The sequence below is a fragment of the Heterocephalus glaber genome, unplaced genomic scaffold, assembly GCF_053883595.1.
Source record: "Heterocephalus glaber isolate CG9 unplaced genomic scaffold, H.glaber_assembly_v1.0 deba00001481, whole genome shotgun sequence".
Lineage (NCBI taxonomy): Eukaryota > Metazoa > Chordata > Mammalia > Rodentia > Bathyergidae > Heterocephalus > Heterocephalus glaber.
The window spans coordinates 3,484,284-3,500,232 of record NW_028258317.1 but is presented as its reverse complement, the minus strand read 5'-3'; the positions used below and the strand labels follow the sequence as shown (position 1 = coordinate 3,500,232).

General features: G+C 38.7%; 1 pseudogene; it reads left to right on the top strand.

The window, feature by feature from the left end:
• The first annotated feature begins 9,701 nt into the window (after positions 1-9,701).
• LOC147825792 (uncharacterized) lies at positions 9,702-13,892 on the top strand (annotated as a pseudogene).
• The last annotated feature ends 2,057 nt before the right edge of the window (positions 13,893-15,949 follow it).

Below are 15,949 nucleotides of genomic sequence, written 5' to 3'. Positions count from 1 at the left end.
AGATGATGTTAATTAGACAAGCAAGTCATTATTTATAAATCCCCAGAAGTCAACCAATATACAGTAAAATAACACATTTTAAAATAAATCCTCAAAAGTTAGTGCATAGAACTTGTAGAGAAGGCCATGCCACTTGACAAGATGTAAGGAAATGAACTTTTTGCATGGGGAAAAAAGTTTATATTTTAAACAAAAGTGTCAGGAGAAATAAAACAATGAAAGAAGTTGGTCTTATCGCGCTAAAAAATGCAAGCAACAAAGTATTCAATTACCTCAATAATTTTAATAAGGAAGTAATTGGACACTTGTTCTAAAATGTTGATCAAATAATGTTAATATTAGTTATCATAAAATTATTTTCCTTGATTTTTACAGATCTTACAAAATGTAGTAGTAGATTTTTTTTTACATGTGAATACTTACGGATGTTTCATTTGTAATCATACAAAATTTTAAACTTCCACATGGGGAATGAAGAAACAAGGTTTGGTGGATCCGCACAACTGAATTGTATTCAACAATAAAAAAGAATAAACTACTGACAAACAGAGGTACATGATTGAGATGGATGAGTCTTTTTTTAGTGCATGTTAGTCATACAGAATAGTGATGTTCATTTTGGGGAATTAGTATGTGCAATGTAAGACATCTTGGTCAGTTTCAATACCTTATCCCCTGGCCCTCCCCGCAGTCTCCTTCCACATTTCCAAGATTCTGCTTTCTAGTTTCCTATGATTTCTCACTTACTTATTTATTTATGTTTTGGGTTTCTCATGCAAGAGAAAATGTGCAATATTTAACTTTCACAGTCTGGATTATTTTCCTTACGATGATGGTCTCCAGTTCCACTCACATGATTTTATTTTTCTTTATGGATGAATATATTCTACTGTGTATAACATCCTCAAAAAACTAAAAATACAAATACCATTTGATCCAGCTATACCACTCCTGAGTAAATTCCCAGAGGAATTAAAGATAGCATGCTATATGCATACCCATGTTTATAGTGGTGCAATTCAGAACAGCTAAGCTGTAGAAATGGCCTAGATGCCTGCCAATGAGATAAATGGATAACAGATATTTTTGATAAATTTTCTGGTAAAGGTACTTTAGTAATATTTTTTTAAATTTCAGAGACATTTGAAAGCTGGCAGACTTGATTCCAAAGAAGCAAAACATGGCCAGAAACTGTATAACAATTTCTGGAATTTATTTTGAAATTGAATTTTTATGACTCTGTGAAGTATATTCTTATGTTAATATCTTGTTACCTATTTATGTATCTTCCAATTCTTGTGAAATAAATTTTTGAAATTAAAATTACAGTAATATAATTAGAAATTATCAATCTTTTTTCATTTTTATTTTTTGGCAATGTATTTTTTACTAGAATGATTATATATATTAATGGAAAAATTATACTGTCTGTATTCATTTTAGTGCCATAATCATTATCCTTTTAGTTCACATTATTACTGAAGTTCATTTTGCCACTTAGATGAGGAGAGTTTTCCTAATGAACTTCCCCCAGCTGTCAGCAGCTCAGTTTGGCAGAGAAGAAAACCAAGGCTCACCAAAGTCAGATGCTCAAGACTCTTAAGAAGGGTCATGAGGATAGTTCTTCTTGAGGATTGAGACCATTGCCGTTCTCAAACCCAGAGAGATCACTTCCGGCCTCACAAGGGATAAGGTTAACCTTAAGTAGGCAGAGAGAATGCTGCTGCCATCACCTGCATGGATAACCATAAACTTGCTTGACTAAAAGTCAACTGTTTTTCCAAGCCTCTCACCCAGACTCCCTTGCTTCACTCAAACAAAATTTTCCACTAAAAAGTAAATATCAACTATGAAATGGTCTATTTATGTAAGCAAAAACATTATCTAATCCCCCTTTATTATGATTCATACATATACAATGTATTTGATTATACTTTTTGGTCATCTTACATTTCTAGTAAAGTTTATTGAAAACAGAACTTTTTGAGAGATACTAAAGGAATCACTGTGAAAATCCACAATAAACCCCATATACCCAGTCTCATTCCCCTAGTTAATATCATTCTTGAAAATATACACAGGAAAGGCTTATGGGGCCCCTTCTGAGTTGTGTTATACTATATTCTGTTTCCATGGGAATACATATTAAGGGGATGAAATCATGAAATATTCTAGAAGGTGCTAATAACTCAATGGGGCATAATAACCCACTGAAAATATCTACATTCACATAAAGTATGGCAGAGGAGAATAATGGAAATTTGGGGGAGGAGGGAGAACAAGTGCTAGAAAGAAAACAGACCAAGCTGACAGTAACACCATACTAGGTTAGAAGATGTACATTGTAACTATGGTCCACATTGTAATATTTAATGTGACCAGTTGCAATTTAATCTGGTCAGGGACAGTATTTACCTTTTCACTGTCCAAGTATCCCCTCTTCAATCTCTCATGCGTGCCTGTAAAATTTCTACCCCATGAGTTTTCCCATCATTTTCACTATTTTGTATTTTTACAAATGTTATTAGTTACTATGATCATTACATGCCAAGCAATATTCAAAGAACATTTCATCTGTATTGCAGAATGTGTCAGTTGTGCAGGAGTTACATTTTTGTATTTTGCTGCTAGGGATATTAAGTTGAGTGGTCAGCTCAGCTCACAGGCAGGATGTAGGACTCTAACCTCACTGATAGTGCTCTCATTCATTGGATTCATTCTTTTGAGTCAGACTTGGCAGTTCATAAACATTCTATGATATATGAGAGCATTTTTCAGGCAGAATGGGAACTCCACCATAGCTGCAAGGTTCCCAATATAGTTAACCAACCAGGAGGAAGAGGCTTGAAGAGATATCTCAAAGGGTGATTTGCGCCCCCCCGCCAAAAAGAAGATGAGAACAGGCATTTCTAATGAGAAGGTGGAAGTGGAAAGTGAAGTTACCTGAGAATGTTCCCTGCAGGGGCCCACAATTCACCTGTGAGCTCTGTAGAGAGGGAGACTGTAGCACCAGGCCAAGGAGCACACTTCACTAAGGATTGTCATGAACAAGGACTGTACTGTGCTGAAGAGGCCCAAAATGTGAACCAGAAGGAGAGTGAAGACAACACAGCAGGTCTGCATAGAGGGTGAAAGGGTTTGAGTGTGAGTTTGGGTCAGGAATCTGTAATAACAAATGGACCCAAAAGGTAAAATAGGTCAAGCATAGAAGTATTTCTGCTTGGGACTGGGGTACAGCCCAGTAGCAGCACACTTGCCTTGTGTCTGTGTGAGGCCTTGCATTTGATCCCTAGCACTGCTAAATAAATGAATAAATAAATAAATAAATAAGATTTCTCCTTGTTGGTGTGTGTGTCTATCTGTTTAATCTCTGAAATAGCCCAAGACAATTCTAAATTACCAGAGCAGCTCTGTCCACAAGTCAAAGATCCATCTTCTGTCACTTTCAGCACCCAATGTTCAAGGTCACCCCAGACTCTCAGACGATGGCAAAAGTAGAGAGAATTGCCTGTGGGAGGTTTAATGGGCCAGGGCTAGTGGTGGTATGCCTCACTTCCACTCACACCTGCTGGTCTGACACTGGTCACATGACCAATTCTGACTGAGGGAACCTGGGAAATGTCTTGCTGGGTGTTCAGGCAGGAAAGAAAACAGGTTAGTGACCACCAACAGAGAGTCCAAGAAGGGCATGCCACTGCCTCCAGCAGCTGTGGGAACAACTCAAATCTCAGCAAAAAGAATCCTAGTCTCTGGCATAAGAAGTGAAGCCCTTAGGTGGCTTCCTAGTCAGCAATAATGACCAGAGTTAACAGATGTGCATGGAGGACCAGAAAAAGATCGTGCTGCCTGGAGAGAACAGAGAAGTCTGCCAAGAGCTCACCAGGAAGGGGATGAAATAGCCATTGGTAGAGCAAGAACCACAAACACCTAAAATTAATAAGTGTGCTTTAAAAACTATTCAGACAGTAAAGCAAGGAAAGAAAAAAATGACTATTACTAGTAACCATTCCACCAGGAGGTTAGAATTATTACTATTTTACTCTCCTCTGCACTCACCCCATTTCCTTCTCATGTCATCTTTCTTCCCAAGTATGATCTATATTTTTCTACTCTTATTCCTGCAGTGACTAGATATCATATAAATAATTGAGTCAATATTTCATGAATGCAATTTCAACCTGTTTCTTCTTTCTTTTTATTTATCTTTTTCTTGTTGCTTATAAGTAAAGCTGCAATGAATATCTCTGCATCTCCAGTCACTCAATTATTTACACAGGAAAAATTCCAAAACAAAATAATTGGTATACTTCATGTCAATCATATCAGAACATACACATTTAGAAATTTGAAATATATTGCCAAATTGCTCTCAAGAAAATTATACCCATGGGCCAGGGATTTAGCTTAGTGGTTCTGCTGCCTGCCTTGCAAGCGTAGGGACCTGGGTTCGATTCCCCAGTACCAAAAAATAAAAAGAGAAAAGAAAATTATGCCTGTTTACCTTAGCAGTATATGAATGCTTTAGTCCTATAGCTACCAAAACTATATATCTTTACATTTCTTTCTTTCTTTTTTTTTTTTTGGTACTGGGGATCGAACTCAGGTCCTTGCACGCTTGCAAGGCAGGTGGCAGAACCACTGAGCTAAATCCCCAGCCCAAAACAGGAACTCTTATTCTTATTTTCATTTATGCTTTTTGGAATATTAGTATAGTACAGCAACTATTCAAAGCTGTCTGGCCATCTTGAATTTATTATATTTAAATAACTGGAACTTCAGTGCCTTCACCAGTTATTACTCCTTTTTAGATTTTTTTCTATGCTAATATTTATTTTGGGGTGAATATTAAATAATTTAATTGAAAATTATTGAGGTTATGTTACACAGATAGGTTTGCCCAGAGAATAGCATTGTCAGAGTATTTGCATAAAAATTAAAGGAGACCCCTCCTTTCCTCTCCCTTTCTTAGAGTCTGAGATGGAGTTTATAGCTTTTTTCTGTGAATCCTAAACCATCACTTTTTCAGTTTGTCTAAATATTTTATGTATTAACCATTATCCTATGTTTTTGTATCAAAATGTTCCTTACTGTATTTTCTAGCTTATCATTTTTGCTAGATGAAAACTTCTGAGTTTTGTGTATTCATTTTTTTAATTAACTGCCTTATTGCTTTATCTTTTGTTTTTCTAAGAGCTTTTAGTTTTCTTGGGTTTTCATGAAATTGGAAATTTGGCTTTTTCTGTATTTATACCTCTTGTTTCATTTCACAATAATAGCAGCAATAAAACATATGTTTGATTGGTGTTTGACTTTAATGGTCATGATGTGTGTGAACATGTGTTCATACAGCATGTGTGTCAAGAAGTATATGCACTCATACATTTATCATGTGAAGGAAGTAGCATCTTAATTTTGCTCCTCCTAGAGGAACATTTGGTAGAAGTTATTAAATATGTTTTAAATACATATCCTGGAACTTACAAGAAGTAATGCTGCAGGTGAGCTTGCATTTGGATGAGTTTTTTTTTTTTTTTTTTGGTACTGGGGATTGAACTCAGGACCTTGCACTCACGAGGCAGGCAGCAACACCACTGAGCTACACCCCTGACCCTGAGCTTGCATTTGATAGGGAGTTTCCAAGCAAAACCAGGAGACTAACGGTCACATGGTGTTCATTGCCTATAACAGGGAATCACAAATCTCTTTTTAATTCTGTAGAGACACAACTCCAGCAATCTCAGATTTACACATGTTATAAAAACAGAACACTCTTGAAAATTAAATGAAGACATAGAAACTGTTTGAGGAGAACCAAAATGATCACCATGAAATTGGACAAACATCAAGTATTTATGTGGAAAACCTCAAACCTCATTTCCCAAGGGGTTTCTAATGTGAACCCACAATAATGATGCCCAAATGCAGGTATGAGCTCAGTGTATGGTTTCTTGGTACCTCACAAAGAAAGTCAACAGTTTTGTGTTTTTTTTTAAACCAACCATTTTGATTCATAGGGGCTCTTTCTTCGGGATGAAGGAGTTGATATGTCATGTGTCTTTCTCTTCTGCTAGGCCAGTATGAGGGTCCCTTAGAAGCAGAGATGTCTAACTCCTTGGAAATATGCCAGCTAAAGAATTCAGAGGAGAGAAGGGAAGAGAGGAGAGGAAAGGTGGGGAAGGGAAGGGAGGGGAGAGAAAAGAGGGCAGTTCTAATTTGGGCTGACTCACTCTGAAGCTACAGATTATCCAGTGGGGAGGAAGAACAGAGTTATTTTTTCTCTAGAAAGCTTTTTTTCTACAACCTCCTTCACCTCCATTCTCCGAAAAATCCAACTCTTCCTTCTAAACCCTATATCATTTAGTCTCTCATTGGCATATTTTATTCTAATTATACACATATTTGCTTCCTAACTGGAACCAAAGATCATTGAAGGCAAAATTCATGTGTTCGTATCTTTCCCACATTCTATAGTGTTCACTGGATTCTGCAGAAAACACTTATTCAATGAATGAATAAATGAGTGATAAGAAGCACAAGCTTAACTTACAAACATTAACAGTATTGCTGCTGATAATAAGAATGACAAGAATGGTAAATTATATGAAGTTCCTAGTATGTGCCAAGACTTCAATATGTTTTATCCCTTTAATCCTTCTAATGGCCCTGGCAGGTAGATAGCATTATCCTCACTTAAGAGATGAAGAAACAAGGCACAGAGCTGTCACCTGACTTGCCAAAACTCACATGAAAGAAACTGGAAAGCCTTTCTGACATCAAAGACAGTGCTGTTTCCAATGTGCTAAGTTGTCAGGTGTCCATAGCAATTTCAGCCCTTATCACATGTTCTGTTTGGTGTTCCTAGTCTGCAAAGATTACTTTGAAGCTTTTTAGGAGAAAAAATACATTCACATGTGGGTGGGATTTCCAGTGTGTTTTGAAATTGGAGAAAATGTATTGCCAAGCACTAAACAAACATTCAATCTGTTTTATGAGCAAATGGATTAAGTTGGATTTCAGTGGCATTCCTGTATCATACACAGCAGGCACATGTTCATGCCTTGCTCCAAAGCTCCACACCAGTTGGTGTTGATCACAGACATTGCCAACTGGCTGCACTGTTTCCAAGGAATGTTACACATAGAGTTTGTATCTCAGACTGTTGCTTAGCCAAGGAAATTTGTGACTGCCCAACAGTTCTCTTGAAGACAGAGTAATTCCCTAAAAATATCTTTCCTTCTTGTTTAAATATAAGGTTTTTGAAGGCAGGAACTCTGTCTTTCATATTCTATATAAAACATAAGCTACCAAGTAATATAGGCTGAGTGATTGTTTGTTAAATAAGCTGCATTTAACACTATGGTATTTAAGCCCATCTATTCTGGTTACACTGGTAAGTCCTACCAAATCTGGTTTTATATAAGCAATTTTAAAACTCTTGGAAACAAATTTTAAAGTGATAAGTATGAGCAAAAAACAAAGGAAAACAAGTTAAAAAAAAGACTTTGGATGCCAGCACACAGAGGACCTTGTGGATCACGCCTGGGATGGAGAGTGTGAGAGAAAGTACTGGAATAAACACTTCAAAAAACCAGTTAACCTCAAATGCTAATAACATTTAAAGTAATGATGGAAAACTGCTTTCAAATTGCATTTAAACTTGATTGATTGTTGGTAGCTTCTTGTTGACAAAGGTCTGAGACCACATGCAGATTCAGTGAGGAAAGAATATCATAAGTCACTATTAATGTCTTCTGGTCATCGTCACATGATGCTGCAGTTTGAATGTGGGTTGCTCATGTTCCCAACACCCCATCCCCATCATCCCCACTCTACCCTGCCAACCATCACCACCAACAGCATGCTGAGTTAATCTCCAAGTCTTGTGTGAATGCTATTAAGAGGGTAGACATTTAATCGAATTACCATATTATGGTGTTTAGAGGTGAACCCTATGGGAAGTCATTAGGATTAGATAAGGTCGTTAAGGTGGATACCTCATGCTAAATCTTGGAAGCTTTAGCAGAAGAGAGACCACATGTAGATACACACACTCCCTGTTTGTTGCCATGTGACACCATGTGTTGCCTCAATACTCTACCAGTAAGAAGACTATCACTAGACGTAGTCCATGGACCTTTCACCTCCAGAACTGTGAGCAAAATCAACCACTTTTCTTTAAAGTTGCCCTGCTTCAGGTGCATCTTTATGGTAACAAACATGATTAATATAGTCATATGACCATAGTGATGGTATTTTGCCCTGTATGTATTTGATAACATAGATTGAAAAAGTAAAAGAAAGTCTATATCTTTAAGAAATAGTTTGGTCTGTCAGTCATTTATTCAACTATACAGCTTAGTAAAGAAGCCTTTAGATTTTCTAGCTGACAAAATATAGTTATTGAATAATTGAGTTGTTAAAGAGGACCTTTTAAATTAAAAATCAATCTGGGTATGGTGGCATACCCCTGTAATCTGGAATACTGAAGTGGGAGGATCACATGTTTTAGCCCAGCATGGGAAACTTAGTGACTTAGAAAGACCCTGTCTCAAAATAAAAAATATAAAAATGGCTGGGGATATAACTCAGTGCAAAGGCCCTTGGTTCAATCCCTAGTAGTGAAAAATAAGTCAAGATTCCCTAGGATTATACACAGATCAGAAGAAAACATAGATGAAAAACTCAATCATTTTTTATTAATCAAATAATATGATGTATAGGAAGACAATTTTTGTGTCGCCTCTCCTCTCATACATTAGTGTTTTCACACTCATACACATGTGCAAACATGCATAGAGGCAGAAGTGGATCTGCTTGACTAAAGTGAATGGGAATGGATTTTATGGGTGTGTGATAATGATGACAAAAACATACATTTGGATCAGGCTGAGTTTCTTGATTTGACCCACTGAGCAGAGACTGATTTTAATGTTGCAGCTTATGGAGTAAAAAGAGGTGTTAAGGAGTTTATTTGGCTGGTTGGCAAAAGTATGAATCAAAAATGGCCTACTGTGAATGAGATAATGATGCCTGACACTCTGTGGTTTAGTACGGATGAGGGGATTCAGAGGCTTAGAGAAATGGGAGTGCTAGAGTGGATTTGTCCTGTCAAACCTAATTTGCCAAACTGGGGTGATCCAGAAAATGTACCCTTCACTAAAACCTTGAGAAATAGATTTGTGAGAGGAGCACCAGTGTCGGGAAGAGCCCTGTCATTGCTCTTCTCTGTATGCTGGATCTTGCAGCGGGGACCATGGTTACTCAGTTGGGAAGGTTAAGCGCAATGGGTTTGTTTGGATCCCAGAGTGGTAGAGGTCAAATGGCAGCACTTAATCACCAAAGGCAAGGTGCGTGCACTTACTGTAATGGACAGCAGAAGCAGAACAATGATCAGAAGGATTTGTTTCATGTGGACCTATAGTGCTGCCTGATATCAGCCGCCAAAAGCAAAATAGACAGGAAGCCTACAAAAATTTTACTAGATTTATATAGGTGAGAAAACTTAAGGGGAAATGAACAGAAATCGACTTCAAATCATAGTAACAGTGAATCACAGACTCTCAGCCAGTCTAAGTTTTGAGCCAGTTTACAGACCAGAACCCCTTGAACGAAGGGGAGGGCAGGTCCCTTTGAGGAAGGACCTTGGTGTACCACCAAAAATTTATACAGACAATCTCTCTCCCATCCTTCCCCAAAGAGGCATGAGGCCTTTTACTAGAGTAACTGTACACTTGGGAAAGGGAAATGATCAGATATTTGGGGGATTACTGAACATTGCTTCTGAACTAATGCTGATTCCAGGGGATCCAAAGCATCACTGTTGCTCTCCAGTAAGAGTAGGGGTCTATGGAGGTCAGGTGATTGATTAATGGAGTTTTAGCAAAGGTCCAACTCATAGTGTGATCAGTGGGTCTTCAAATCCATCCTGCAGTCATTTCCCCTGGTCTGGAATGTATAATTGGGATAGACATACTCAATACTTGGCAGAACTCTCTCACATTGGTCCCTTAATCTATAGTGTGAGGGTCATTATGGTTGGAAAGGCAAAATGTAAGCCATTAGAGTTGCCTTTGCCTAGCAAAATAGTAAATCAAAAACAATATTGCATCCCTGGAGGGATTGCAGAGATTATTGCCACTATCAAGGACTTGAAGGATGGGGGGGGCGGCGGTGATTCCCACTACATCTCCATTTAATTCTCCTATTCGGCTGTGTAAAAGACAGAGAATAACAACAGATTACTGTAAATTGAATCAAGTGGTGACTCCAGTTACAGCTGCCATACCAGAGATGCTGTACTTGCTTGAACAGATTAACACATCTCCTGGTACTTGCAATGTAGCTATTGACTTGACAAATGCCCTCGTCTCCATACCTATCCATAAGGCCCATCAGAAATAATTTGCCTTTAGCTGGCAAGGCCAGAAATACACCTTCACTGCCCTACCTCAGGGTTATATTAATTCTCCACCCTGTGTTATAACTTAGTTCACAGGAATCTTGATTTTCACTCCTACATGATATTACACCAGTCTACTATAATGATATGCTGACTGGATCAGGTGAGCAAGAGGTAGAAAGCACCCTGGATTTGTTAGTAAAACACTTGAGAGACAGAGGTTGGGCGATAAATCTAACTAAAAGTCAAGGCTCTTCAATCTCAGGGAAATTTCTAGGAGTCCAGTGGTGTGGGGCATGTAGAGACACTCCTTTTAAGGTAAAAGATAAGTTGTTGCATCTTCCTTCCCCTACAACCAAAAAAGAGGCACAGAAACTAGTGGGCCTATTTGAATTTTTGAGGCAACATATTCCTCACTTAGGTGTTTTGCTCTGGTCCATTTACCCAGTGACTCAGAAAGCTGCTAGTTTTGAGTGGGGACCCAAGGAAGAAACAGGTCCAGGCTGCCATGCAGGCTGCTCTACCACTGGGTCTGTATGATACAGCACATCCAATGGTGCTTGAAGTGTCAGTGGCAGGTTTCGAGTCTCTGGCAGGCTGCCAATGTTAATTGCAGTGGAGGCCTCTAGGATTTTGGAGTAAGGTTCTACCATCCTCTGCAGACAACTACTCTTCATTTGAAAGACAGTTCTTGGCCGGCTACTGGAAACTGAACACTTGACCATGGGACATCAGGTTACTATGAGATATGAGTTGCCTATCATGAGCTGGGTATTATCTGATCCACCAAGTTGTAAGGTTGGACTTGCACAGCAGCAGTCCATCATTAAATGGAAATGGTGTATACACGATTGTGCCAGAGCAGGTCCATAGGGTACAAGTAGCATGAAGAAGTTGCCCTGATGCCTATGGCTCCTACTCCTGCTAAATTGCCTTCTGTTTCAACAATTGGGATCTCATCTTATTAAAAAGCTTCTGCACTGCAAGAGAAACTACCTACAGAGTGAAGAGACAACCCACAATGTGGGAAAAAATTTTTACCAGCTGTTCCTCAGACAAAGGTCTACTATCTAGAATATATAAAGAACTGAAAAAAATCAGATCCCCCAAATTTAAAGACTCTATCCAAAAATGAGCATGTGAAATGAACCGACATTTCTCAGACAAAGAAGTAGAAATAGCAAATAAACATATGAAAAAATGTTCAACATCACTGGTCATTCAAGGGATGCGAATGAAAATAACGCTGAGATTCCACCTCACTCTGGAAAGAATGGCTGCTATCAAGAAATCAACCAATAACAAATGCTGGAGGGGCTGTGGGGAAAAAAGGAACCATTCTCCACTGTTGGTAGGAATGTAGACTGATGAAACCACTGTTGAAATCAGTGTGGAGATTTCCCAAAAAATTAGGATTAGAGGTCCCATTTGACCCTGCTATTTCCCTACTGGGTATCTTCCCAAAAGAATTAAAAGCATCATACCTTACAGATATATGTGCACCCAAGTTTATAGCGGCACAGTTTGTAATAGTTAAATATTAAAACAACCCAAATGCCCTTCACCTGGTGACTGAATAAAAAAGATATGGTTTTTTAATAAAATGGAGTACTACTCAGCCATAATGAATGATAAACTAGAGACATTTATAGCGAAATGAGTGCACATTGAGGCCATCCTCTTAAGTGAAATAAATAGGGCACTCATGTGTAAGTAGTTTCTCTGTGTGAGAAATTTAAAGTGTAAATGCAGACCAAAATGTGTAATAGATAATGTGAAATAGGAAGCAAAGGTTCAAAGAAGATAGTAGGGGGGTGGAAGAAAGGAAAGAAGGGAAAGAAAAAAATAATAGAAAATAAGGAAAAATGGAAATAAGGTTTTTGTAAATAGGGAGGGATGGAGGGGTGGAAGGGAGGGAAGGGGAATGGGAAAAAATAAAAAATTAAGATATATCATGTACAGGTACACGTTCTCAATGATGAATGGGATCGTGATGTTACCTAAAATGTACCAATAAAGTTAATTTTAAAAAGTGAATTGCCTTCTGCTTCCCAGCATGCAGTCATGGCCTCATGGGGTGTACCATAGGATCAGCTGAGGAAGAGAAGGCTAGGGCCTGGTTTATGGATGATTCTGCACCCTGTGCAGGTACCACCCATAAGTGAACACCTGCAGTATTACAGCCTCTTCCTGTTCCCACAACTTTATGCTTTACTGGCTTGGAAGTCCTAGTTCCAGAGGGGAAAACATCCTACATCCCTGAAGGATAGAGATGGAGGAAATACATTACAGTAGACAGAACTTTGAGCAGGGCACATAGTGGTACATAATTTCTGGAAGGAAAATGGCCAGATGTGTGACTGCATACTGATTCATGGGCTGTGGCCAATGGTCTGGTCAGGAACTTAGAAAAAACATGGCTGGAAAATTGGTGACAAAGATATTTGGAAAAAGGGTATATGAATAGGCCTCCCCATATGGGCAAAGGATGTAAAAATATTTGTATCCTATGTGAATGCTCACCAAAAAGTGACCTCAGAGGAAAAGGATTTTAATAATTAAGTGGATACAATGACCTGCTCTGTAGATAGTGGCCAACCTCTTTCTTCAGCCACCCCTGTCATTGCCCAATGAGCTCATGAACAGAGTGGTCATGGTGGCAGGGATGGAGGTTATGCATGGGTTCAGCAACAGATTCCCACTCACCAAGACTGATCGGGCTACAACCACTGCTGAATGCCCAAAATGCCAGCAGCAGAGACCAACACTGAGTTATGGTACCATTCCTTGGGGTGATCAGCCTGCAGTCTTGCAGATGGATTTTATTGGACCACATCCATCGTGGAAAGGACAGCATTTTGTCGTCACTGACATAGACACTTATTCTGGATATGAATGTGCATTCCCTCCTTGTAATGCTTCTGCCAAAACTACCACCCATGGGCTCACAAAATGCTTTATCTACCATCAGGGAATTCCACATAACATTGCCTTTGAACAAGGAACAGATTTTATGGCCAAAGAAGTCAGACAATGAGCTCATGCTCATGGAATTCACTGGTCTTACCTTGTCTACCACCAACCAGAAACACCTGGACTGACAGAAAGGTGGAATGGTCTTTTGAAGATACATTTATAGCAACAATTAGGTGGCAGTAGCTTGTAGGGCTGGACCAAGATTCTTCAGAGGGCTGTATGTACTCTGAATCAGCACCCCCTATATGGTACAGTGTCTCTCATAGCCAGGATTCATGGGTCCAGGAATCAAATGTTGGAAGTGGGAATGGTACCACTCACTCTTACCCCTAGTAATCCACTAGCAAGGTTTTTACTTCTTGTTCCAAGAACTTTGTGCTCTTCTGACTTGGAAATCTTAGTTCCAGAGCGGGGAAAGTTCGTACCAGGAAGTACAATAATGGTACCATTAAATCGGAAGCTAAGACTTCCCCCTTGGTCATTTGGGTCACTTCATGCCTCTGAAGGAACAAGCTAAAAAAAGAATTATAGTGTTGGCAAGGATGATTGACCCAGAGTATCCGGGGGAAATAGGACTATTGAGCCACAATGGAGGAAAGGAGGAGTATACTTGGAGTGTAGGAGATCTCTTGGGGCACCTCCTAATATTACCTAGTGTTACCATGCTGGCTATTAAAGTTAATGGGAAACTACAGCAACCTAATCCAGGCAGAATGGCAAATGGTTCAGAACCTTCAGCAATGAGGGTATGGGTCACACCACAGGAAAAGAACCTGTTGAGGTGCTTGCTGAAGGCCAAGGGAATACAGAATGGGTAGTAAAGGAAGGTAGTTCTAAATACCAGCTACAACCCTCTGACCAGCTATGGAAATGAGGATTGTAATTTTAATAGCTATCTCTTAATATGATTTCAATGTACCAATATGATATTGATGTATATAATATTGGTTTTTAAGTACTGCTAAATCATGTTCATAAATGTATATCAAAGGAGTTTTAAAACTTGAAGCCATATTTTTATTTTTTTTTGTTTTAATCATTTTAGTCCTTATTTACACTTTCAGTTTCTCACACTAGAGAAACTATTCGATATTTACACATGTGAGTCCTATTTATTTCCCTTAAGAGTATCATCTCAATGTGCATCCATTTAGCTATAAATGTCTCTAGCGTATCATTCTTTATGGCTGAGTAATACTCCATTTTATTAAAAAACCCCACATCTTCTTTATCCACTTTCCACTTGATGGGCACTTGGGCTGTTTCCAAGCTTTCGCTATTACAAACTGTGCCGCTATAAACATGGGTGCACATACATTGTAGTGGTAAGATTCTTTTAATTCTTTTGGGAAGATACCCAGCAGGGGAATAGCTGGGTCAAATGGGACCTCTAGTCTTAGTTCTTTGAGGTATCTCCATACTGATTTCCACAGTGGTTGCACCAGTCTGCACTCGCACCAGCAATGCAGAAGGGTTCCTTTCTCCCCACACCCCTGCCAGCATTTGTTATTGGTTGATTTCTTGATAGCTGCCATTCTTTCTTGGGTGAAATGGAATCTCAGTGCTGTTTTCATCTGCATTTCTCGAATGACCAGTGATGTTGAACAGTTTTTCATATGTTTATTTGCTGCATTTACCTCTTTGTCTGAGAAATGTTTGTTCATTTCAGATGCCCATTTTTGGATTGGGTCTATATTTGGGAGATCTGATTTTTTTTTTAAGTTCCTTATATATTCTAGAAAGTAGACCTTTGTCTGAGGTACAGCAGGGAAAAATTTTTTCCCACATTGTAGGTTGTCTCTTAGCTCTGTTGGTGGTTTCTCTTGCAGTGCAGAAGCTTTTTAATGAGATCCCAGTTGTTGATTCTTTGTGCTAGTTCCCATGCTACTGAGCTTTTGTTCATAAAGCTTTTTCCTATGCCAGTGTTGAAGCCATATTTTTAAATGTGGATGCTCTGTGTTGCATTTTGTAAACAAATTATTAATTTTTAATAGTACAGATTGTTGATAAAATAAATAAGGTTTCAGAATAAAGTGAAAGAGACAGAAGAGAGTTATTGTAAAGCATGTACATTTAGAGTTTTTAGACACCTGTTTGTGATCAGATTATTTAGTCAAGGAATTGTGGTTCTAGCTTTGAATTCTGAGAACTCTTTGAATATTTGTTTTTGGTGTGGAAATGAGTGTAATAAGAATTATATACACATAATTATTATACTAATGTAAATCTGAATAGATCAAGACAAATGTGCCACTGGAGACTCTGGTTTAAATAAATGTGTCTGGTTATCAAGTTGACCAGGGGTGGATTGATTAATTAATTGTCAACATGTGTGGGAACACCCAGCTGAACTGAGTCAGCATGATTCCGGCCATGGAAGACCCACCTGAGGATTGTTGCGGGAATGACATAAAAGGAGAATGGGAGGGGGAAATTTCATGCTCTTGATTTCCCAGGAGAAGCTTTATTGCAGTTGGTTTTCATGATAGGAACCCAGCTGTTCTCATGTTGGTGGAGCTCAGTCCTTGCTGTCACCTGGGATGGCTGCTGTTTTCTTTGAGGGAGCTCTGGTTT